The sequence below is a fragment of the Ixodes scapularis genome, unplaced genomic scaffold (assembly GCF_016920785.2).
Source record: "Ixodes scapularis isolate PalLabHiFi unplaced genomic scaffold, ASM1692078v2 PGA_scaffold7__128_contigs__length_106722199, whole genome shotgun sequence".
Lineage (NCBI taxonomy): Eukaryota > Metazoa > Arthropoda > Arachnida > Ixodida > Ixodidae > Ixodes > Ixodes scapularis.
Window position 1 is genome coordinate 98,228,777 of NW_024609882.1, and position 23,957 is coordinate 98,252,733.

General features: G+C 47.1%; 1 pseudogene; it reads right to left on the reverse strand.

Moving 5' to 3' along the window:
• LOC115323844 overlaps window positions 1–22,530 on the reverse strand; it is an 87,405-nt pseudogene extending 64,875 nt beyond the window's left edge.
• Window positions 22,531–23,957: the final 1,427 nt, after the last annotated feature.

A 23,957-nucleotide genomic window follows, 5' to 3' on the forward strand; every position in this document is an offset into this window, starting at 1 on the left:
CCAATATTGGATATCCCGTACAGCTTTATTTCTTTATTCGTTAGAAACCCAACTTTCACACCAGCTGTCTTAATGAAACTTGGCACACTTCGTGCACAAACGTAGTGAACATCTCATTCGCCTCCAAATATTATTGTTCCAGCAGTCCTACGTTTACAGCGACGAGCGAAATAAATTTGCTACTCAGAGCAGTTATGGTGGCGGCCGTCCTGCTTTTCGGAAAATTGCTCCAACTCCTTTTTCGGCCGCAACTAGAGAAATTACCCCTAAGAACGACCCAAACTCAATATATAAGAAGTGGAGAACAGCTAGATGCCCTTCTTAGGTTTGCCCCAGCACTCATGTAACGCCACCATCACCGTATAGGCTTAAAAAGCAAAAGTTTCGTCCGTGCGCGCTTCCGCCGCCACAGCTTGGCATGCGAAAAGGCGCCGCAGGCTGCTGAGCGCGCCTCACTGTCGAACGCCAGCTCCTCCGCTAGTGGCGCTGCGCACGTTTTTCAAAGCGCCCCCTATAGTTCCCGCACGGAGTGTATAGGGAGAGTCTGGCCAGAGGATGTGGCAAAGAAGACGCTGGAGAGGAGAAAAGTGGAGGAAAGGGAGGAGAGCGCCGAAGAAGCGAGAGATAAAGCGCAACACGCTTTCGGTACAGAGCACTGTTGAGGATACGCGTCGTCTGCTACGTAATGACGTAACCTTCATTCGTAAGGTTTTTAAGCCACCGCGAAATAGTGCAAATCAGTTATAACGATCATGAGAAAACCCGATATTTCAATCGTTAAAACCGATTATTGTTGCATCTGGACTAGAAACTGATCATTTCCAGTCTAGAAGCTCTAGAAACTGATCGTAAATGGTGCATCGTTATAAGTGGGCTGCACTTAACACGACATCATTTTCGTGCCAAAGCCAGCGATATCGAAGGAAATAACCGATATTTAAATGTCGATCCCATGCATTCCACCGGGCGAATGAATGAAAATGGCCTCCCTCCCCGCTCAGCTGGAAGTAGCCGGGAGATGACGCGCACGCCTCTTACTCTGCTCCGCGGGCTGATTGGCTCTCTCGGGAGGGGGGCGTTACGGCGGCGAGATTTTAAACTGGCCAAACTTTCCCAATATACGGCTCTGCGCTATGGAACACAAAGGTTTGGAACGAAAGTCTAGATCGCGTTTCAAACGACGGGAAGTGAACTGAAGTGAGTGAGGGGGATACCCTCCTCCGCGGAAGTTCCACAACTGAGGTAATTTAGTAACGTTGAATGTGCCTCGCCGTAACTTTATGAGTTCTAATTACTTATCATAAGTTGCAAACTACAGGCTCGATAGTGTGTGTAGAAAGCACGATGGAAACCTGGAGTCATCGCATCCTCAAACCAACACCGTCAAAGTTGACGCTCAGACGTTCTTATTTCCGTCGATAAAAGCAACATTAATCCAAATAATGACTTATTGGTGACGAGATCAGAGCCGTATATGAACCCCATATTCAAAGGCGATGTTCAGAGCGCATGCTCAGAAAGAGCTGCTAAGACCGGGACTCTTGATAATGGGTACTCCACGGGGCGAAAGAACTGCGCAAACTCGCCGTCAGTACGCGCTCAGCAGTCGCGCTCACAGCCATGGCCGGCAGTGAATACTCCCTATAGGGAGTATTCAATGGACGCCATATTTGTGGGTGCTGTTCAGAGCGCATGCTCAGAACGAGCCAACATCAATAGGCTGCTGAGACCGGCACTTTTGATGGTGCGGAATGCACGTTGCAAAAGAACTGTGAAAGCTCGCCGTCAGCACGCGCTCAGCAGCCGCGCAACAGCTATGGCCGCCAGTGAATACTCCCTATACACCTTTGCAAGTGGGATCCCGGCTCAACCTCGAACCGCGCGCCAAGGTGAGGCGGACCTACCCTCCAGCCAAGACGTTTGCTGGTTGTCGTACAATGTTGCCAAGCGTCTCTCGCCGAAGCGTGCACCACTGAGCGCAGAAAGAAATTTAAAAAATAATTATAAAACGTACACGTGTCGTCTTCGACCGCGAAAGGGCACGGACAATTAAATAGAATGCCTAAACCGGTAACAAATCAAAACATTTCAAAAATATCTAAAGTCTCAAGGCGCTCCTTCAGAATGCGCCACAAGTCGCATGGCCTTTGCATCAACGATGGCTGCGCTCGCGGCAGCTCTGGTTTCCACAACATGCAGGAACAGAGGCTGCGATCGTTATAAAGGAAGCTCAAACCCTTAAAGGTGTCCCGTCCTACAATATGTGATGCTACGATACTGTGTGGATACCTGCTCCTGCGTTCCGAGACAGTAAGTGTGCCGCTAACGTTAGCCATCGGCGATGCAACAAACGGCACCATCTTGTCATCGCGCACCCCAATGACGTGCCCCTGGCGCACCCCAGCATGGCGGAAACGGTACGGGGCGCCAGCATCGCTCAAAATGGCAGCGCACAGGAGCCTTTCTTGCAAACGTGCATAGACGCTTTACACACGCGCCAAATTACAGCCGCCATTGCTGACCTTCTCTTGTCTTACCGAGATGCCGAGCAACTGAAACGCGGTAGTTGACGATCCTCTACAAAGGCCGGTGGTTTAGAAAAGGACACAGTTGAATCTTGAATCGCAATAACCTGACCTGCTATGGTAATGATGAAGTAAAATAAACGGAATAAGAGGAAACAAAAACTGAAGGTCAGTTATGGCGGCGTCCATGCACAGCTGCTGCAAAGCGTGATTCACTGGACGCCATATTTGAGGGCGATATTTAGAGCGCATGCTCGAAACGAGCTTACATAATTAACCTACTAAGACCGGCAATCTTGACGGTGAGGAATGCACGTGGCAAAAGAACTGTGGACGTTCGCCGTTAGCACGCGCTCAGCATTCGCGCACGCAGCTATGGCCGCCAGTGAATACTCCCCACTGATCTCTATGACAATTGCTGGATCGCGCTTCCCCGCTTGTTCGCTGCAGCGCAAGTGAAGCCACCGGGCTTCACTCGCTTGGGATACGATTTGCCGTTTTTGCTAGCCTTTGCTGCAGTTTTCCAGCGTGCTGACGACACGTTTTCTACTCGTTCGTCGTCCTTCGCCGAATAAGTTTTTTGAAGACTCTGTGTATTGTTGAGACTTGCCGTTGTGAACACGTGGAAAATTTTACGAAATTGCAGTGTCGCAGTAAAAAGGCACAACGCGTCGAAAGGAAGGGCTGGCGGCGTGTTCAAAGCTACCTTGGCACGCCGAAGTGCCGTGTCTCTGTGCCTTCGCACGCTTGGATACCGACCAAGAACCGACGCCGTGTGTATGTGTTCAGCGAGTGCAATGTGCGTGAAGTTGTTCGTGCCTCTGGATCAGCGTCTTGTCCCCCTCACGGTTTAGGAACGAGCTTAATTTAGCGTCCACTAGCGACGGAAGATGGGGAGAAGGTACGTCTTTTTTTCGTCCTTAGACGATTTACACAATACCGTGCACAACAGCTCCTCATCACTGATCAGTGCTGACTTATTATCAACCTACTTAATTGCACTTGACGTTTGAGCGCGGCTCGCCTAATTGTAATTGGTCAACAGATTGCACACGACCATATCGGCCGCGCTTCAAAGATTTTCATTCTCGCCGTCTTGTACTTTTGCTTTCGAAAACCCCCCTGGCTCCACAACGTTGCCCTATTCGTGCTCCCACGGAATCTATTAGAGTAGATTTGGGACATAGCCATGGTTAATATAGTACATAAGAACACGTACAGATCTCCCCCTTTTATTGATAGCAACTCACCGGAACAGCTGGACGACCCAGAACTCCGTGGCCGATATATATAAATGATCTAAAGGCATCTACGCGCGACACACGTTCAGAACTTTGGCGCGGCGTCAATTCTTGACCGGTATCCAAGCGTGCGAAGGCACAAAGATGCATCACTCGGCGTGCCAAGGAAGCTTTGATCACGCCGCGACACCGGCGACACGTTTTCGACGAGTTGTACCTTTTGATACGGCTTCACGCACATTGCACTTGCTAAACACATTCACACGGCGTCGGTTCTTGGTCGGTATCCAAGCGCGCGAAGGCACAGAGACACGACACTTCGGCGTGCCAAGGAAGCTTTGAACACGCCGCCAGCCCTTCCTTTCGACGCGTTGTGCCTTTTTCCTGCGACACTGCACTTTCGTAAAATTTTCCACGTGTTCACAACGGCAAGTCTCAACAATACACAGAGTCTTCAAAAAACTTCTTCGGCGAATGACGACGAACGAGTAGAAAACGTGTCGTCAGCACGCTGGAAAACCGCAGCAAAGGCTAGCAAAAACGGCAAATCGTATCCCAAGCGAGTGAAGCCCGGTGGCTTCACTTGCGGGAGCGGCAAGCGCGATCCAGCAATTGTCATTGAGATCAGTGATACTCCCCATACAGGGAGAGTTCAGCATTCTTTTGAAGATGTCGACAGTCTAGCAACCCATGCCAGAGATCTGGCAACCAAATGTTTTCCCTGCAATATTGTGTTACTAATTCATGGCGCACTCTGAATTAGCCACCCATAAAATCACTGGATATTGGGAAAGAAGTTGTATTGCCTTCCTTTCCTGCTAGCCGGACACAAAAAGATACTGACATACAGACGACAAAACCTCGCAAGGTGATTGGCTGATCGGTTTCAGTTGCCATGGCAATCACCAATTCGGTCCAATCAAATCTTGGAAGCTTCGAAACGGTCGTTCTGAACTAGTCACACTAATATCGCTATAGAGAATCATCGTACTGAAAGCGTTCCTGTAAAATCAATCAACATGTCGGACATGCTTATCTGCACAGATATCTTAAGGCCGGTTCACAGAGCCACTTCTTTTCTTTTACGTTACGTTACGTCATGAAAAATTGCGTCTGCTTACGCCACGAGTCATCGGGGCATCTGCGCTGCAGATTAAGCGTGGCTACCAGTTCAAGGAAATAGCTTGGCACGCGACATTCGAAACACGAATGTTTCGGTTACTTAAGGCTGGTTCACGCCGTTTTCTTACGTTTTCTTACGTTACGCATAAGTCACTGAAACATTCATGAAATGTCGCTTGACAGGCTATCTCCTGGAACTAGTAGCCACGCTTAATTTGAAGCAGATATATCCCGGTGACTCGTTGCGTAAGCAGACGTAAGCTTTTGTAACGTAAAGGATGGCTCACGGAGCACCGTTTTATTACGTTTTATTACGTTACGTCAGAGGCGGCATTTTTTACTGAATTCACTCACAGCTAGCTCAAAATAAAAATGTTGAAACTCACCCTCACCCTGACGGCCGCACTCAACTTCGGGGCCTCACCCGCAATCTCATGAACTCATCGAACTCGTGAACGCAAGAACTCACCGAACTCACACCCCTCACCAAACTCACTAACTCACGCCCATCACCGAACTCATAAACTCACCGAACTCATGAACTCACGAACTCACCGTACTCATGAACTTACTGAACTTACGAACTCACGCCCCTCGTCGAACGCGTGAACTCACTCACTCACCGGCCTCACTCAGTCAGAAATAGTTCTCACCCTCACTACAATCGCGGCGCTGGCGCTCGTGTTGCGCGCGGATTGCGCGGCTTTTACAACTCCGCCACGGTCGCTGCCGTTTTCCGCCGCTCCAACTCCAGCCGTCGCGTCACCAAATGAAGAAATGTTTTGTTTTCTTGTTCGCTTCGCTTCGACTCCCCTGCCGCACGCCGGACGAACGCTTAGGAAGGCGCGTTTTGTTGGGATACAAGGGTGCATCATCGCGAGTTGCGTGCGCTATTCTTCACGGTGTGCACTGTTTGTTTTAAGCATCGGTGACAACTTCGTGCAAGTATCGAGTGAGCGTCTGCATCGCTGTTTATTCAGGTGTGAAATATTATTATTGCAACAGCACCACTTGGGTGCGTATTTTGTTTCTCCATAGTATATTGCAAACTTCTTGGTAATGGTAGGACGGTTTCTTCGGCAATTCGTTGTCGAGTAGAACTATATTGGAACGGCCTCTCTTTATATTTATCGTCGTCCACACAAATTAGTTTATCTAAAATAGCTGCCTAGTGTATGTTTAGTTTGAGGAACAAGAAATTACTGAAGAACTTTATGCGTACCATATTGTTGTATATTAATTTGTTATCGCGCGTCAATTCTTTACTGTTGCACCGCGCATACCAATTGAAACTGGCACGTTCAAATCTACCCACTCTGCCTCGTAAAATGCTGCACTTCGTGGATCCTGACATCAAATCGTCATCTGTGTCAGAAGCCTTAGGTATTCTTTTTCCTCAGACAATAGGGAGTTATAGAATAGCGTACGCTAAATCTTTGCGTACGCAAGGAATAGCGCCGTCGCCACTGCGCATGCGCCGAACGCTAACAACGTTTTTCACTTTGCGTGAGCTATTTTAGCGTGCGCTATTTCTGATAAATTACGTGCGTACGCAAAGAGTCTTTACGCTCCTCCGAGGAGGATTCGTGATGACAAGTTGGCTAAAGCCAAGACGAGCACAGTCAAAAAAATGGCGGGCCCCAGGACCATGGCTGCGGTCGCTTTGGCGGCGTCGTGAGGGCGACGTCGGTGGCATTCTCGCGACTGCGATTTTCAATACGAGACGACATTGTGCTCCGTTTTGAAAACCCAATAAGGTGGGCAACTCGGCGAAGGTACGGTGTGCGAAGGTCAGTACACGAGACAACTTTTGTCGAGGCGATGCAAGTGGGTGTCTTCGACCAAACGACGGCTCGCGTCGCATTCTCAAATCTAAAATATTACCCTGGACCAAAAAAAAAACTATTTTTTTTCTCAAGTTACAGCATTTTGTGCATGAAATAAAAATTGTGACTGTATATTGGTGGCGTTGCAAACGCGAGATGCTTGGGCTTTTGCGTTGCGGCGGAGAAACGCAATTTTGAAACTTTCTTGCGTAGCGTGCGCTAACACAAGCGCCACATTTAGCGCTGGCGTACGCTAAAGTTGCGTACATTATTCCAAAACTTCCTAATATTTTCAAACTTGTCAATATGTTGAATACAAATAGTTGCACACTATATGTAGAAAGCGTGTTTTCTATTAAAATTATTTAATAGTTTTTGATGGATGGTAATTTTAACTTGTATTCACCAATTTGAATGAATGAACAGTCTGCCTGGTGTAAGCTGAAGTTTTTATTTTACCTTCGATATTTAAATTAGTTCACATGTAACTACTGATAACCTAATTCTGATATCCAGGCTATATTTGAGGAGGAAGAATGGCGCGGTCGTGCAACTTAATAAAACGTTCTACAATTCTTCAAGATATGTTTGTTAAATACACAGAACTGGGGCGTTTAGTTTTTTTCGGACGGGGAAGGTGCTTTCGTGTACGCACGCGCATGCACACATATCAAATATCTGTATAATTACTTAGGTATTGATCATACCCACCTCCCCCTGGTATTTACTCGTATAAATATAAATCATGTTGCTAAAAAGACAAATAGCCCTCCTCGTAAACGACTGAAATGTGAACCGGCACGGACTGTGCCGGTTGGTAAATAATATTATGTAGGAATCATAACTAATATCTAAGTATTATTAGACCTAGTAAGAAAAACCCATTCTACGGCACGCGAAACATTTTCGGATGCCGCCGGTATTCCGACTTTGCTCAATGGTCCCCCCTTGAGCGACTAACGGGGTGTCAGATAGCAGGTTAGGAACGTAGTTTGTTATCACCAATATTAAGCGGAAGTAAAAGATAGTTTCATATCTCTTTGAATGCAATCTAAAAACTTATCGTCTGCAGTTGTTCTATGACAATAAAAAAATCTAATTAACTTTTATATGCTACGAAATAAACGTAGCAGCCTTTAAACCAATTGCGATCAAGTCCGGTGTATCGGGCGTACGCGCACTACAAATAGCAACGTCTGCCTTCAGGCGTACCGGCGGAGCGCCCGTTCGCCTCCTTCCTGAAACGACAAAACGCCGCGTGTATATCGTTGCTTCACAGTCTACATAAGAGCGGCCCAAGCGAGCGGGAGAGCCCTACTCCCTTTCTCGTTATCGCGCCACGAAGCAGCAACCGGCGGCAAAAGACCACGACAAGCCGCCGCAAAGCGAGCCGGAGCCGAAGAGCGCAGATAAATCAATAGGCGCCTTTCCTCCTTTCCCACCACTCGTAAAGAACCAGGCGTACGAACTAACAGCGCTATTGCGAAGCGAGCCTCGACTCAACTTCCCCGGAAATGTACGGAGAAGTCATACGACCCGCTCTTCCTCGACGTTGCTACCCAAAGACTTTATGCCTTGCCAAACTCAAGAACTCACTGTCCTCATGAGCTCAGGCCCCTCAACAACACATGAAGTCGTTGAACTCATGCACTCACCGACTTCATGAGCTCAGGCCCCTCACCCAACTCATGAACTCGCCAAATTCATGCACTCACCGACTTCATGAGCTCAGGCCCCTCACCCAACTCATGAACTCGCCGAACTTATGCACTCACCGGCCTCATGAACTCACGCCCCTCACCGAACTCATAAACTCACTGGACTCACTGAACTCAGGAACTCACCAAACACACAAACTTACGCCCCTTACCGAATTCGTGCACTCAACTGCCTCATAGACTCACACCCCTCACCGAACTCATAAACTCACACACCTCCCCGAACTCATGAGCTCACTGAACTTATATACTTACCGAACTCACGCCCCTCACTCAACCTCAAACTCATAAGGTTTACAGGCTTACAAACTCACTCACCCTGACCTCACGCGTGATCGGTGAGGGTGAGTGAAGCTCGCCGCATGGCGTCAAGCTCCCCGTATGGCGACCATACGGGGAGCTTGGCGCTGCTTTCTAGGGTCCAGTGACTTTACTGACGACCTGTGAATTCTTCTATAGTGAGCTTTTGGCGAACCACAAATGCCGACTTCAGCGACGTTTTTTGGTCATGCCGTTGCCCATAGACCTTTTACTAAATTACCCAAGCATCAAAGAAAAGGCCGGAAACGTAGGTACGCGCGCTGCACGTTCTGGCGTCTGCAGCAGTAACTGTTCTGAAGCAAAAACCCAAAGCAAACTTGCAGACGAGTTCGTCATTTTATTCCGTTCAAATCTTTTATGCGGGGATAACGAGCAAGTGAGGCGCGTGCACCGACATTCCCAGCATTATCTTTCAAGCTTGTGTAATTTAGAGATAGTAAAAACCTTTACTAAAAAGAGCGTGTGGCCGACGCCATTTTGAATGTTCGTGCGTGTGGCGCGTGCTTTGCTCATTTTCCGAAGCGACGAACACGAACGTCCTGCTGTGAAGATTGGACGGTGTACTGTGATTTTTTTAAACCTTAGAAAGGTCTATAGCGATAGGTTTGTAGGAGGCAAGATTGCCTAAATCGAGCACCCTATAGACTTCATGAGTCAATAAAACAACGACCAACTTCACCGTTTTCGGCTTTATGCTTTCTAATGTGTTTCCCCTTTCTTGTTCGGGAAGCTGCGTAATGCCACAATTAGAGCTTCAGGTTTGAATCTGAACTAAGACGAAAGGCTGGCTTTTTAAAAAGGTCTATAACCTAAAAGACAATATAGACGGCACATAAAGCTTGTGTAACAAATTATCATTACCAACCATATAAAATTAGTTGACAATGATTTCACTGGTTTTCCGATGTATTTCACTACTTCTGGAATGTTGAGAAAAAATCTCGCGAATGGACATAAATTGTGTTGTACACAAACCCAACAACAACAATTCTCTACTCACTCGAGAATTGGTCCGTCGGCCAGTGGTGATGCTTGAACCTCCAACCTAAACAAGGAAGAAAAACAATTGAAGCTGCGTTACAGTTTACTGGCTTTATCAGAAGACGCTCCGAAGCTCATGTAAAGTCTTTTGAACAGTGTTTTGATAAGAATGGACATGACTGTACGGTCAAAGAAATCTTTGACCCATCTCTTCTTTCTTTTATTTTGTTATTAACTGTCAACGAAGCTGTAAAAAGGGGGAGCAGGCTAACATTACATTAATAACATAAAAGAAACGATGAACAAAAGGAGCACGAGCGAGGTCGAGCCAATTCCTTTAATACCAGGAAGATAGTTATCTTACTTAAGTATCTAGACACACTTCACATCTACGTGATTGGGCCTGTACATCGTGGCACCTGCTGATCAATAACAACCTTCACGATTTTACCAGAGGGCATAAACTGGAGCGGACGGTTTCAAGAGCGAGTCAGTTGAACCAGCGCTCAGCTTACTGCTATTCATGAAGTCCTCAACTTCATTTTTACTCGACGCCCCCACAAATTCTCCTCATAATCACGAACTCTGGAACGGCGCAACGACTTTCTATACCACGATCTCACGACAAGACTCTCATCGACGAAAGTTATAAATAATATACTTTTTGCGCCTGGGTTTGGAAGTAGAGTTTCAGTAGGTACACTCACATGGTGGGACTATTTTGACGACATAATGGCGGATTAGTTGGCTAGACTCGCCCATAGTTTACCACGTTCAATCCCAAGCCCTATAAACCTCAAGGGACTAGGCCGAGCCATCAAATGCGACGTTAGTAACCACACTCCAACCACCTTCGCGGCACACCAGCCATGTCTAACTAGGGGTCTAAACAACAACAACAAAAAAAAGCTAGGCTTCTCCTGCGTCTTTGATGTAAGAGGGCATTCACATGAGCCTTTCGCTCGAAGGTATCCGTTGTTGACAACCCTGACTGCCTCAAATGCTCCGACGATGATACATCTGCTCACGTCCTGCTACACTGCGCGTAGTACTCGGACGCCAGTCAGGTCCTGCTCGCCAAGCTCTCCGAGATCGGAATTGGAAATCCTTCAAAAAAGAACATTATCATTTCTTCTGCCTCCATTCGCCGTCACCGGAAAATTCAGAAGTATACCTCTCGAGTCAATCGACCTCGCTGATAGACCGTAGAAGATTCCCTCTCGTCTCAATACGACTCATCCCATTTCTCCTCTATGCCTACTCTTTCTACTTCTCAATTTGTGTTCTTTCGAGCTTTACTTTTCTGTTTCTCTCCTTTTCTTTCCTTATTTTTTCAAGAAAAACCTGTTCGGGAACCCCGTCAGAACAAACATCCCCATGGTATAATAACACTGTTACGCTGGGAATGCTTTACTTCTCTAGTTTCTGGTCATTGAACCACTATTTTAAACGTAACTTTAATTTGTCTTACCACTAGTCATCTCCAGTTTTTCGAACCATTCGGGGTCGTTTTCATCTATTTGAAAGAAGGCAAGGTTAAAGGTGATGAAATATTGCTTCTACATTGAGGTCAATAAAAGTTAAAAGAGCAGTACAGATGTGACAACTAAGTTCTTTAACATAATTGCACGATAATAAAATTAAAACGCTCCCTCCGTTCCTCCAAGATTTAAGAAACTTTGTTACCTTCCTTCACACAAGCAAGCTACTGTGTCGGGACCTCGCAATTCTTTTCTCACTGCGTGTCGTGGCACAACAACGGGACGCCGCGACACCACGTGACCAGGAGAGGCCAGGCACATGTCAAGCTGTCACGTAATCTGTAGTCAATTTCTGTTTTGTTTTGTACTTTGAGCGAAAAGTACGCCTCTGTGGATATATATATATAGGTATATTTGCTTGTATTCCTCTATATTGATGCACGTTTAACTGATGTCGAATACAAACTGCCATCTTGGAGCTGGGGCGTCGTCAAGCTACACTTGTTGCAGCTTTTTTTCCTTGCCGCCATCTTTCTTGTGACAAAAATAGAGCATTCCTCAATTGATTCATTCATCGATACCAGCTACGTGACCACGTAACCACGTGACCCATAACGACGTCACGTTAAATTCAGCCGGACGCTAGCCCTCTCAATGCAGATGAACCTATGGCGGCTTACTGGGAACAATAGACGCTTTTCAAAACCCCATCAAGCTACATTGGCGGCCGCCAGTGCTCGGGCACGAAATCTATGATTGGATTCGAGTCCTCACCGAAAGCAGACGCAGCGCACTTGAGACTGCGCTAGCTAAAATGGACTAATTTGATTTCAAACAAGTCGGTCCTGTTCTTCGTATTTTTACCCTAATCGGGATTATCAACAGCCACCTCGCATATATGCATCCATCGTCATAGTTACCGTGTTTGCAATCAATAGGTCAATATTAACTTCTCACAGTTTGGGATGTCATTGGATCTTGAGGCGATGCGTGGCTTTTGAATGGCACGTACGGCGTGAGGCATTGAGCCGCCCCGCGACCGAGCCATCGCAACCAGCGGCTGAATAGAGTGCGTTGTGTTCACCAGTCCACTCTAACGGGTAAAGGCAAAACAAAAAGCGACCAGATTAAATCATAATTTAGTCATTTAAAAGCTAGATGCATTGACTGCCTTAGCGTACCATTTTATAGAAGCCGTCAGACTGTTCCAAGGATACCGCGGCAAAGTGCCTACGGTCATGGTACAACCGCTCCGAAAGTCGTCTCCCGGGTAGCTATTTGGTAAAGAAATCAAAATGGCTTTGCTTTAGTCAGGAATGAAAACGTTAAGCCACGTTCACACTGCTAATACATGAAACAAAACAGTCTGCAGACACAATCTGAGGCGTGTCCACAAACATTGTCTTCATATTATGCAAGACAGTGCCTTGTATGGCGGTTCTGTCACATTGGTCGTACAAAAACGGTCTGCAGGTATGTTCGAAGCATACGTATATTTATGAAACAAGCACACTTCAAACATGCTTCAGGCGTGGCCGTTGCAGATAATTCTGTCTTCATGTCTGCAGCAAACACCGCCTCTTTTGTTTGATGTATGATCACCGTGACCGCGGCTTGAAATTTTAAGAGATGATAACTTCAAATATTTCTACACTATATTAGACCCTTTTCAAAGTATTATCAAGCAACATTGGGGGTCGCCATTGCTTGAACACGAAGCGTGTGATTGGATCCGAGTCTTCGCCGAACGCTGGCGCAGCTGTAGTGTCGAATACATGCTGTCAGTACGTGCCCAAATAATGGCGAACTCAGATAATTCGTGCTGCGGCTACTAGATGGCACGCACTTTTGAAAAAGGCGCAGTGTAACCGCCAACGTCACTAGACGCCTATCAATACGCCAAGAAATGACCAAAGAGAAGTATTTTGGAACAAGTATGTAGCACTGAACTGGAAGGGTATAGCTTATCCTAGAGTCACTAAATAAGCTACGCTTAGGGTATCGGCGCGCTCCGTTCCCCGATTCGCTAATGGGCGCCGCCATCGTGGTGCTTAATGCGCGAGCAGACGCAACTGTCGATCGTAACAATTCAAAATGCGACTTCCTGAGCTTTAGGTATACGGTGCTAGAAAGCGCGGCTTATATCGTTGTGCTCCGTCACGAACTGATTTAACGTGTCTGGAGGACGGAAAAGCGTTTGTTGCGATTTCAGGTAAAGCTTCAGATAACTGGCGACCATGGTTTTAAGTAACAAGATGGCTGGGGTGTCGTTGGAGCCAGCCGGACCAGTGGCCCACACCGTGTCTTCGACCGACAGGGCGCTCACGCTGCTCGGTTACAAGCTCGACCGCAAGCTGGGGGACTTCAAAACCCGCTTTCGCGAAGACCACCGTCCGGCCAAAACCGACATCCACCCCTGGAGACCCGCTAAGGCAGTGCCGGACTCCTTGCGTCGCTGGAAATTCGGCCGGCTCGTCTGGGAGCTGGGCACGCTGGGAGAACTCGCCAGACGCTTGAAAAGCGGACTGCTAGAAGTCACCGCCGCGAAGACCGCTGCTGGGCCTAACGCTGTTCACCCGTTTTACCATCCATGCATCATCATCATCATCCCGCATGCATCCAAGCAATAAGCCCTCATCACCCGCAACATAAACCCGCACACTAGCCCAGAATCTCCAATTTAACATCGGCATGCATATTGTATATAATATCAGCCCATAATCACGCTTACTGTACTTCGTCTCACCCTACAATGGACAAAAGGCAAAAGCTACAGACCACCAGATCCAATCCCGAGACATATTGAAATTGTGAAATATTTCGCTTCCATGCACGTTTCGGTGCCGCTTCTCGGATCATTAATGGGGATTGGTGGACAATGGTTTGAATCGAAAAGCACTGAGTGACTCAACAATGTTACATTGCAAGGAAAGCCACGACTTACAGGCTCTTTGCAGTGTTGAAGCTATAAAAACGATCCAGCACTTTTCGATTCGGAGCATTATTAATTCACCCCTGATCAATGTTAAGCATATGTCATAGCTTCTTGTTGAACGTGAATGGACCTGGCGGTACGCGTGGCTTTGGCCTTGAGTCCATCGTAGGACGGGACAAAGTATAGACGCGGCACCGCGGGCCTCCATGGTACGGGCTGTCGCCTTTCCGCGGTGCCGTGGCTCTCCTGAGTCATTAAAGACTACTATTGCTATTACCGTTACTCTAAAGCGTAGCTTATGTAGCGGCTCTAGGTTAGCCTTTGGAGTATATGGCCTAGCGAGAGAAATGGCTCGGCATACGCTCACTGAGGATGTTTTTTTTTTTTTTTTTTCATATAAAAGCCGCGCCAAACTTATTATCGGAAGCTTTTTTTTTTCTTTTTTTTTAGAGGCAAGCGGCCTAATTGCATACGACAATAAATAATCATATTTACGATCACTATAGTCGCTGACAGCTGAAAAAACACATGGCGGGACGAGCTCCGAGCATCTCAATATCGCTTCGCAGCCAATGAGAGTGCGGCCTTAGCCAATAAGAACGCTGGAGGACCAATCAGAAGGCAAGAAGCGGGAACGTAAAGGGCCATGCCCCGCTTTTCTTAAGCATTATCTGATTATACACATTGAGAGCTTGACATAAAAAAAGCTAATGGTGTTGTACGTATGTTTAGAAAGCGAGAAGCTTCCCTAATGTGCGTCTGGGGTCTCAGCTGTCGACGAGAAGTTTAGCCAGTGCAGTACCGCCGCTAGCCTGAGGTGTTCAACGTGCATCACGTAGTACTGATGCGCGACCGCACGCCGGTACGATCGGTACGACACTCGTCCGGAGCGAAACGGGCAGGTAGAACCACTAAAGGAGCTGCGCTTAGGGTATCGGCACTCTGTTCCGCGACACCATTGTGGGAGCCGCCATTATGGCTCGTATGCAGAGCCGACGAAACTGTCGATCGTCATGATTCAGAAGTGCGACTTCCTAAGCAGGCTTGTTGTCTTTTACACTTGTTTACTAGTGTTCTTCGGCCAACTACAGGATGTGTCATTAGCAATATCCAAATGTCTAGTCATTTATTTCTGCCCCCCTCCCCCCTTAAAAAAATGTCATTTCATGGTCCCTTTAACACATTCCGCCACCTATCCCCCCAGCGATCAGTGGCGGACACAAAGGCTGACTGTCTTTGCGTCTACCCACTCTCCCCCTGCAATCAGAGAGAACGATAGCGTCGTCTGCTTCTCGCGCTGTGTCTCTCGTTCGAACGCCGGACGCCGGCGCTCGGCGTTCGAACGCGTTCGAACTCCGAGTAGAGACAAAGGCAGCCTGCACTTGCGTCTCCCCGCGATCCTTCGAAACGGAGCTCGGCAGTCTGACGTCCCGGCACGCTCTCACATCCTCCTCTCCCTCGCAGTATATCCTCCTACATCGGCGTCCATGTCTGGAACATGCGATAGAAACCCTAAGACCATCGACATTATCTAACGCTGGAGAAAATCATCCAAGAGCTCTGCCCTTTTAGTAGATTGCGTCAAGAATGTAATTACCCTTTGCTCGATCCTTTTCCCGTTTCGATTCAAAGACACGTGAAGTTCATCGGCGACGACTGAACTTTTCGAGAGATGCAGGGTCAAATGCTCGTCGACGCGGACTATTTTCTTGTCGTCCAGCGACCTTTCCTCGATGACCATGGGATACACGATCCGGGCTCCATTGACGGCTGCAGAGAAAGTTTCGACATTTTGAGAAAGGTTTTGCTCGGATTCATCGGCTACACGTTCGCGAAAGCAGTTCTATCGAGACTTTTTCGAAATAGCCAACCGTCGATTCAATGGAGTTGGCCTCTGGCATTTGAAACGTGGATCCGCACGTGTACCGCTCGCTGGAACGTAGGCACCGCAACAATGCGTTCACGAGTGGAAAATAAGAAAAGACACGGTGCTTTCTGCATGGTGACTAAATTTTCTGCGGGCATTCCTCAAGCATATTAGAAGCTGTCTTGCTTTATATTCTCACACGTGTGCTGAAAGTTTTCGTGTAACCAATAGGACCGTGATAAAAAAAAAAAAAAAAAATAACAGGCATCAAACAATTTCTGCCGAGGGGAGCTTTTTCTTTTTTTCTTTTTTGTATGATATTTTTGCAGTGTGACCGCATTTTACAGTTATTTGCTAGATTTAAAAAAAAAACAATTGCTGGTTCAGGTGATTGACATTGAGTGAAGTTAAATACAACCTCATTAAAATCATTCTCATAACGTCCTGAACTATGCGGCTAAAGGTCCATACACACATTGTCGGTTGAACTCCTTTCAGTGCATGTGGTTACTAGCAGCGTCACGGTTTTAATTTTGTAAGGGCCGATCACAGAGCTAGCTCTTCTAGAGCAAAAATTAATACATTTTGTATAGTTTTGATGATAAAAAATAACTCTAGGCGTTTCTACTGATTTTACTAAGGCTTTTGATTACTTAAACCACAGCTTGCCGATAAAAAAACTAGAAATGTATGGGTTTCGCGGGAAAACTTTATCTCTCATTGCGTCAAATCTTGCTTAGTGGCACAAATACGCGCACATCAATGGTTAGTGCCCCTTTCACATTCAACCAGTAGTATCTCGTTTCGGAAGAAAGTATGTTAGGCCGTTTCTTGTATAATTTATACATTAACTACATTGTATACCTATATGAAGATACTAAACATGTCATATATGTTGATAACACCAGCTTGTTCTTTAAGGTTCACACTGTTCAAACACGATACAAAAGACAGTCTACAAATACGAATCACCGTAATATTCGTCGTTCGAATGCCGCGTGCCAAGTTTCTCCTGGAACTCATTGCCATGCGGCATTCGAAGCACGGTGCTCGCGGTGACTCCCGTTCGAATCTTTATGCAGACTGTATTTTGTGTGATGTAGAAGGAGTATTCACTGGGCGCCATATTTGTGGGTGCTGTCTAGAGCGCATGCTCAGAACGAGCCCCCATTAATAGGCTGCTAAGACCGGCCATTTTGACGGTGTGGAATGCACGTTCCAAAAGAAGCCGTGAAAATTTGCTGTCTCACGTGAGTGGCATAATAGGCGTTACATTTGATTCAGGCCAACGATTTTATGACCACGTAAACAAAATAGTTGCAGCGTCTTTCAACACCTGGGAATTGTCTGTCGCTTAACTGGGGAATTTTACAACCCATCTGCCTTCCTGACACTCTATTGTTTAATGAGTCGGTCCCAGTTAGAATATGCGTCAGTTGTGTGGAGTGGTATCTGCAAAACAAACTAACGTGTGCAAATAAAAATGCCTGTCCACTCTCAAAATATAGTTGTTTGAATGATAATGACACTAACTTGAACTATGTGACGGTACTAAATCGCGCGAAGTTACTTATTTCATCATCATGTCAACATCGGAAGAAATAAGGCTTGTCGTTCTTTTTTCAAAACTCTGCATGGTTTGATTGGTTTTTCGGGTCTCCTGTCTGAATGGTGTATTAGGGTCCCGGGAGTGTGTAAACGCCTGAAATCGACATTTCACGCTAATTGAAATCTTAGTCAGCTCTACCCAATATTTAAACTATTAGACGTGTCTTAACTTTTACATCAAAGAACTGGATATTTTAAATTCCTGCCGTCAGAAGTATGATAAACAGAGCAAGTGAGAATACATTTATTTACAGAAAGTCATCTTATCCATCATAACTTACAGCGCGACTGGGACAAGGATAGACAGAGGAGAAAACACAGGACTAAGCGCTGAACTAGAAACTGATTCTAATGAAAAGAAAGAAAGAATACACATGATGCAGCTGCTGCTCGTGCAGGCGTGCCCCTCCGCGGCCCTGGCGCTTCTTCTTTCCCTCAACACAAAACCGACCGAGTTATCCAAGATACAAAAAGCTGGGGGGCTAAGCTCGCCTCCGGCGGGAATCTCTCCGATGCCACGTCACGAGGGAGGCGAGGAGCTTCTTTTGACTCCGCCCCGGCGAGTTTTCCACTCCCCCTCTTACATTTCCGACCCCCCCGGCGGCGGCGAGTTCCCCAGCGTAGCTCCGATTTTTCCCTACGCTCCGCAGTAAAGGGTTTTTATTTTATTTAAATCGGGGGATCGGTGGCCGGCTGGGCTAGCGTAGTGCCACTAAATAAGCTACGCTTTAGAGTAAAGACACTTGGCCATATTGTGGCTTAAAATCATGGTTGCCAGTTATCTGAAGCTTCATCTGAAATCACAGGAAATGCTTTTCCGCCCTCTACAAATGTTTAAGCCTTTCGCGACAGAGCAAAGCAATATTACATGACCTTCCTAACACCGAATGTAATGCTGAGGAAGTCGCACTTTTGAATCATGACGATCGGCCGTTGCGTCTGTTCTGCATACGAGCCAAAATGGCGGCGCCCACAACAATGTCGGGGAACGGAGTGCCGATACTCTAAGCGCAGCTTATTTAGTGGCTCTAGGCTAGCGCACACCAGCTCGGAGCACGTCGAGCGAAAGGTCCGTTGCAGAACCCTGGATCCTGGGTTCAATCCCCACCCCTGCCCGTTTGGATGTTGATGAGCATCGTGCCGGCGTGCAGTCGTGTAACACTACTGCGGGATGGACGTTAAAGACCCCAGGCTAGCGGTTGTACGGCACTGCATGGCTAAATTTCTCATCTACAGCTGGGAAAATCTTCCCCGTTGAGGCAGACCAAGTTTTAGGCAGTATCAACATACATACAGCCCAATTTTTTTTTATTTAAATCGTAAATGACAAATAAGAATAGGTAACAGCAGGGATGCTATAATTATACAAACATTGCTTGGATGTGGGCTAGTTGACGAGACATAGTGATGGTTTGCTGCGCCACGTAGATGCAAGAAAAACGCTCTTGATAAAGATATAAACTAAAGCAGAGTATAGACGAAAAACAACATATAGGAATGGCGCAGATTAACAACTGTAATTTCTTTCTCATCTTTCTCCCCCCACACCGCCACACAGCCCCAATATTTTTTTTTTCTCTCAGAATAGGGTCTGCTAGGGTGCCTCAATGTCCTTCTGTTTAGGGTGATGCCACCCTTTGTAGTACCACATGCCGACAGCACGCGCTCACGGGAAAAATACAAAGAAATCGACGAAAACAAAATGTCGCCATAGCACAGTCAGCGCCACAAGCGCGTGCAGGGACACGCTCTTTCACGCGCTTCTGAACAAAAAATAAAAATAAACGTGTGTGACAAAATGGCGAGATGCCACCACCCTAAGCAGAGCGCACATGAAGGCACCCTAGGGTCTGCACAACCCAGGATCGTGGATTCACCCCCACCCCTGCCCTTTTCGATGTTGATGAGCATCGTACCGGCATGCGGTCGTGCATAACTACTACGTGGTGCACGTTAAAGACACTAGGCTAGCAGTCATACTGCACTGGCTAAATTGCTTATCTACAGTAGGTGACAATGTCGCAATGTTCTGGCATGTTCTCCTGCTGTATAAACAACTAACGGCCAATTTGTTTGTCAAAATACGGTGTGGAAGAAGAAAGATGAGAAAGAAATGACACTGTTGTTAGTCTGCGCCATTCATGTATATTTCTTTTCTTCTATCATCTGTTTTAGTTTGAATTTTATCAAGTGCGTTTATCTTGCATCTACGCAGCACAGCAACCCATCAAAGTAATTGTAAAAGCCTGAAGGTAACGGTAAATTGCGTTCCTGGTTGCAGATTGCCGTAAAAACATATTTGTTTCTAGGATTCACTTTTAGAATTTGGATGTAGGATTCACGACTTGGGCGACGGTTCATTCACGGCTCCATCGCCTCAAGCCCGGTTCGCCACGCAGTTCATCGCACAGCCACCTTACCACGTCTTCCGAGAGGCGATAGTGTTGTTGAAAATGAACGTCGTCCATGTCAAACACATTGGCGTGGTTTAAATACCTATGCCGACGGCAAAACACGAACGAAAACGCTGCCATTTTGGACGCTTCTCCCTGATCTCGCGCCCAACTCGCCCAAACTCGCCTAGGTCGGAACCGGCAAGCTTTTCCCATCCGCGGCGGCTTCTGCCACGTCACAGTGACGTCACCGCATCTCGCCGCGAGTTCCGAATATGCAACTCTCCGACTGCCTCAAACCCTCCGTTTAACGTCACGATCTAGAGAGTGTCGGCGCGTGTCGTCATGCACGGCGCCGACCAATCACGGCAGTCGGCGAGTTTGGTGGAGAACTCGCCTCGATCTCGCCGCGCCGAGCTTAGCCCGTTCTGGAAAGTTATCATTGTCGGCTGTCATTGAGCCTTCTGGTTCAGAACATTCCTGGACTTGCCGCGTGTAAAGCAGCGGTGACGGGCGGTGTGCTTCGGTACAGTCGCCCTTCCGTCGCCGACGAAAGATGCGTAGTATATACGTTTCACGTTTGTAGACACAGGTTCGCCTCATTAAACGTCACTTTTAAGCTCGACGGTCATCTGCTCGTTTCTATTCGTGACAACATACCTACTCGTTTGAGCAGGCACGGGCAATTACAAACCTGCCAAACGTATCTCGCGCACATTCCACGCGTACTAAACGGATCGGACACCATCCGGGAGGCTTTAAAAGAAAAAAAGAAGAGCATAAATAAGCGAGTGCCTCTGCCTTCCGCCTTCACGAGCGGCAACTTCGCGTCGTATTCGGAATACGAAATGACTGGTTTCTGCTCGTCTTGACCTTGGGCTTCCACAGAGCGTAGCACAGGAACGAGACAGCCGTTTGTCCTTTCCCGGTCCACCCGTCCTTGGAAACGTGTGGACAGACAGAGGAAGACAAGCCTATTCTTCAATTTCTAACAAGCACTTCATCGACGACGCCCATCTTTACAACGTTCCATCTCTCTCTCCCTCCGGAAAACAGTTGGTTCCGCTCTTGACTGCAGTCTTTACCAACATGTCCCATTGAGCGTCGTCTGCTCAACCTTCCATGATGGGCCAAATGTTCACTATATGACGTTCTGGGTATTACCGGCGAGATGTTTTGGGGGCGCCCTCCTATGGTTCCCCCTTGTGACGTCATTACCTTGCGAACAACAAGTTCGATGTTGTTTGTAAATAGCATGGTGGAAGCCTGAAATCATTGCGCTCTCAAAGGAGCACTGCCAACACCGTCGAAATTAAAGTTCCTTCATTCTTCTTATTTCCGTCGATGGTATACCCTTTCCGACGTCATAGTCAGCTTTTGGGCCAATCGTGAAAGGCCGACCACAGCGACGCTTTCGGTCGCGCACGTCGCCGATGATGAAATGTACTTTGGATAATGGAGATAAGGTGAATGCCAGGCCGCCAACTTTGACGGTGTTGGTTTAAAGACGCCATGACACTAAGTTCCCACTGTGCTCTTTTTGCACACTTCGTCGAAAGTGTCGCCTTGCACAATGAATAATTCTGGTCTCGACGTCATGCATGGCAACCATAAGAGGTCGCCACCGCGAAACATTTCGTCGCCAAAGTTGTCGACAGCCTAACGAAATGGGGCGTGGCGTGTACAGAGAATCCAATCGCTCCTCAGCCAATCAGAACACGGCATTCCCCGATAAGCTTGAAGATCAATGAATCACAAAGCAAAAGGCGGGAACATCATAAGCCACACCCTGCGCATATTCAGCTCTTGTATGCGGTATTCATTACAAAGGAATATCAATTCATTATAATCTGAAATTGCCTTGTTATAATTTTAATAAATTTATTTGAAGTACTCTGATTACTTTTGAAAGTGCACAATTACTTGTAACCGTCAGTCGTGTTGCAGAAAAGCCGACGTCGGGGGAGTAACGCGGAAATCCATGATTGGTCGATAGAGTCATGATGTCACAGGCACATGACCTCGCGCGGGAATAGCTGATTCAGTCGCCCAAAAAGTCATTTCTTGTCGTGACGATAGTAGGCTTCGACGTCGGCTCATCGGAATTTTTTTTTTTCTCGATTATCTTTTGATTCAAGTAACGTCAGATTCTTGAACTTTCTCGTTCTATCCCGACCACTAGCGCCACATTCCCACGGAGTTCGGTGTTTCTGCGATACGTAGCTTGTTCACGCGGGCCGAACATCACGACTAACCTCACCAAGACCTGGTATATTCCAATACGTTTTCAAATAACGTTAAGGGAACATGCTTTTCAGGCGACGATTTAGAGCAAAATGTCCGACTCACCGTTGGCAAGCTCTCCGAACGTCAGTGTAATAAAGAAGAGAACTTTAGGGGCGTTGAGCCCCGCACAAATTGTTTCTGTCGTTCTTGGCTTCCGGCAAGCGCTACTGCTTGCAATGCTACGTTCGTGAAGGCGACGAGAAGCTTCGCAAGAATATGCCTTCATTGTGTTATCCCAGGATTATTACCGAACGCCCTACGAGTTCATACGAACTGAGTCCTCTTTGGTTCCTCTTGCAAGTCCCCTTTATCAAGCAGGTGGTACTTGCTCTATCAATGACGATAGCCTCGGTGTGCACTAAAAACACGAAAAGTCACTGGTAATTGCGAAAACACCGACGTCGTTTCTAAGGGGCGTAAAGAAATTTGCGTAAAAGGCCACAGGTTCTGGTTCTCTCTATTAAAACTAAAAATGAAAAGTTATTTCGTTATAATTTCTTTATCTCTTTATTTGATGAAAGTTTGGATGAGGTGGTCAAAAACAATTAGAGTTTTCTCTTTTCTGCCGCAAAAATGAAATACGTATCGCAGAAGGCTGAGACTCAGCCCACATATCGGGATGTCGAACCATAACCGTAATTGAACAGTAACCGCAGCTGAACCGTTCTTTGTTTTTTTCCAGAACAGGAACAGATCCGTAATCGAAATGTTCGGTGCCATTAAGGAGTTGAACCAGAACCGGAGCAAAACAAAAGAACCGTTCCGAACCGGTGCACCGGAAATTTTGTGAGGCTTAGTTAGCGCTACGGAGCGAGGTGTTTCCACTTATGCAACCATTTTGTAAGCATAGTTTACAAAGACTAAGTTTAATAGCTGCTGTTACTGACTGTCATAAAATTGGCCTGACCCGATCAAAGTCATCGCGCCCACGCGCCAAGCAAAAAGGCGTCGAAACGCTCCGAAGGAATGACGCACCGAGCCGCCGCGGAAACAATAACACTGCATCAAATTCGGGTTTACTATGGTTGATCGAACGCCATTCCATCAAAAGACGTTTTAGAAAATAGGCACGTTTTATCGAACCTCGGTTTAGAGAATGTGGAGCCTCAGTTTGGAGAAACGCCGTTTATCAAAAAAGGCGAGAGTTTGCGGCGGCTCATTCTAAAAACGTCAACCCACCTGGCCCACCCGTACACGGCACTTGGTGGCGGCCAATTCAGCACGTGTGGACTGGAATTTTCGTAAACAGTGGAAACGTGCATAGGCTCCAACGGCTCCATCTCAAGAAGGTGTGGCCGAAGAAGAACCCAGTGAGGAAGCATTTCGATCTTGACACTAACAAAAACCAGTCAATATACCAAATCGACAAATGTAGGCTGCGGCTTTCCGCACAGCATGCTGTCGACCCCGAGCGCCACGTACAGTGTGCTCAACTGTTAAACATAACGCGGGGGCGGTGGCCGAAGCTGATACCAGGGGCCCTAATCTGGACACTCGGCGAAAAAGAAGGCGAGAAATCCAGCGGCTCTGATTGGCAGGCGCCAAGGTCAAGTGCGGAGTTGGCCAATCACGGCAGCCAGATTTCTCGCCGAATTTTTCGCCAAGTGTCCAGATTAGGGCCCCAGAGGTGTCTAGCGATTAAATCAATGATGC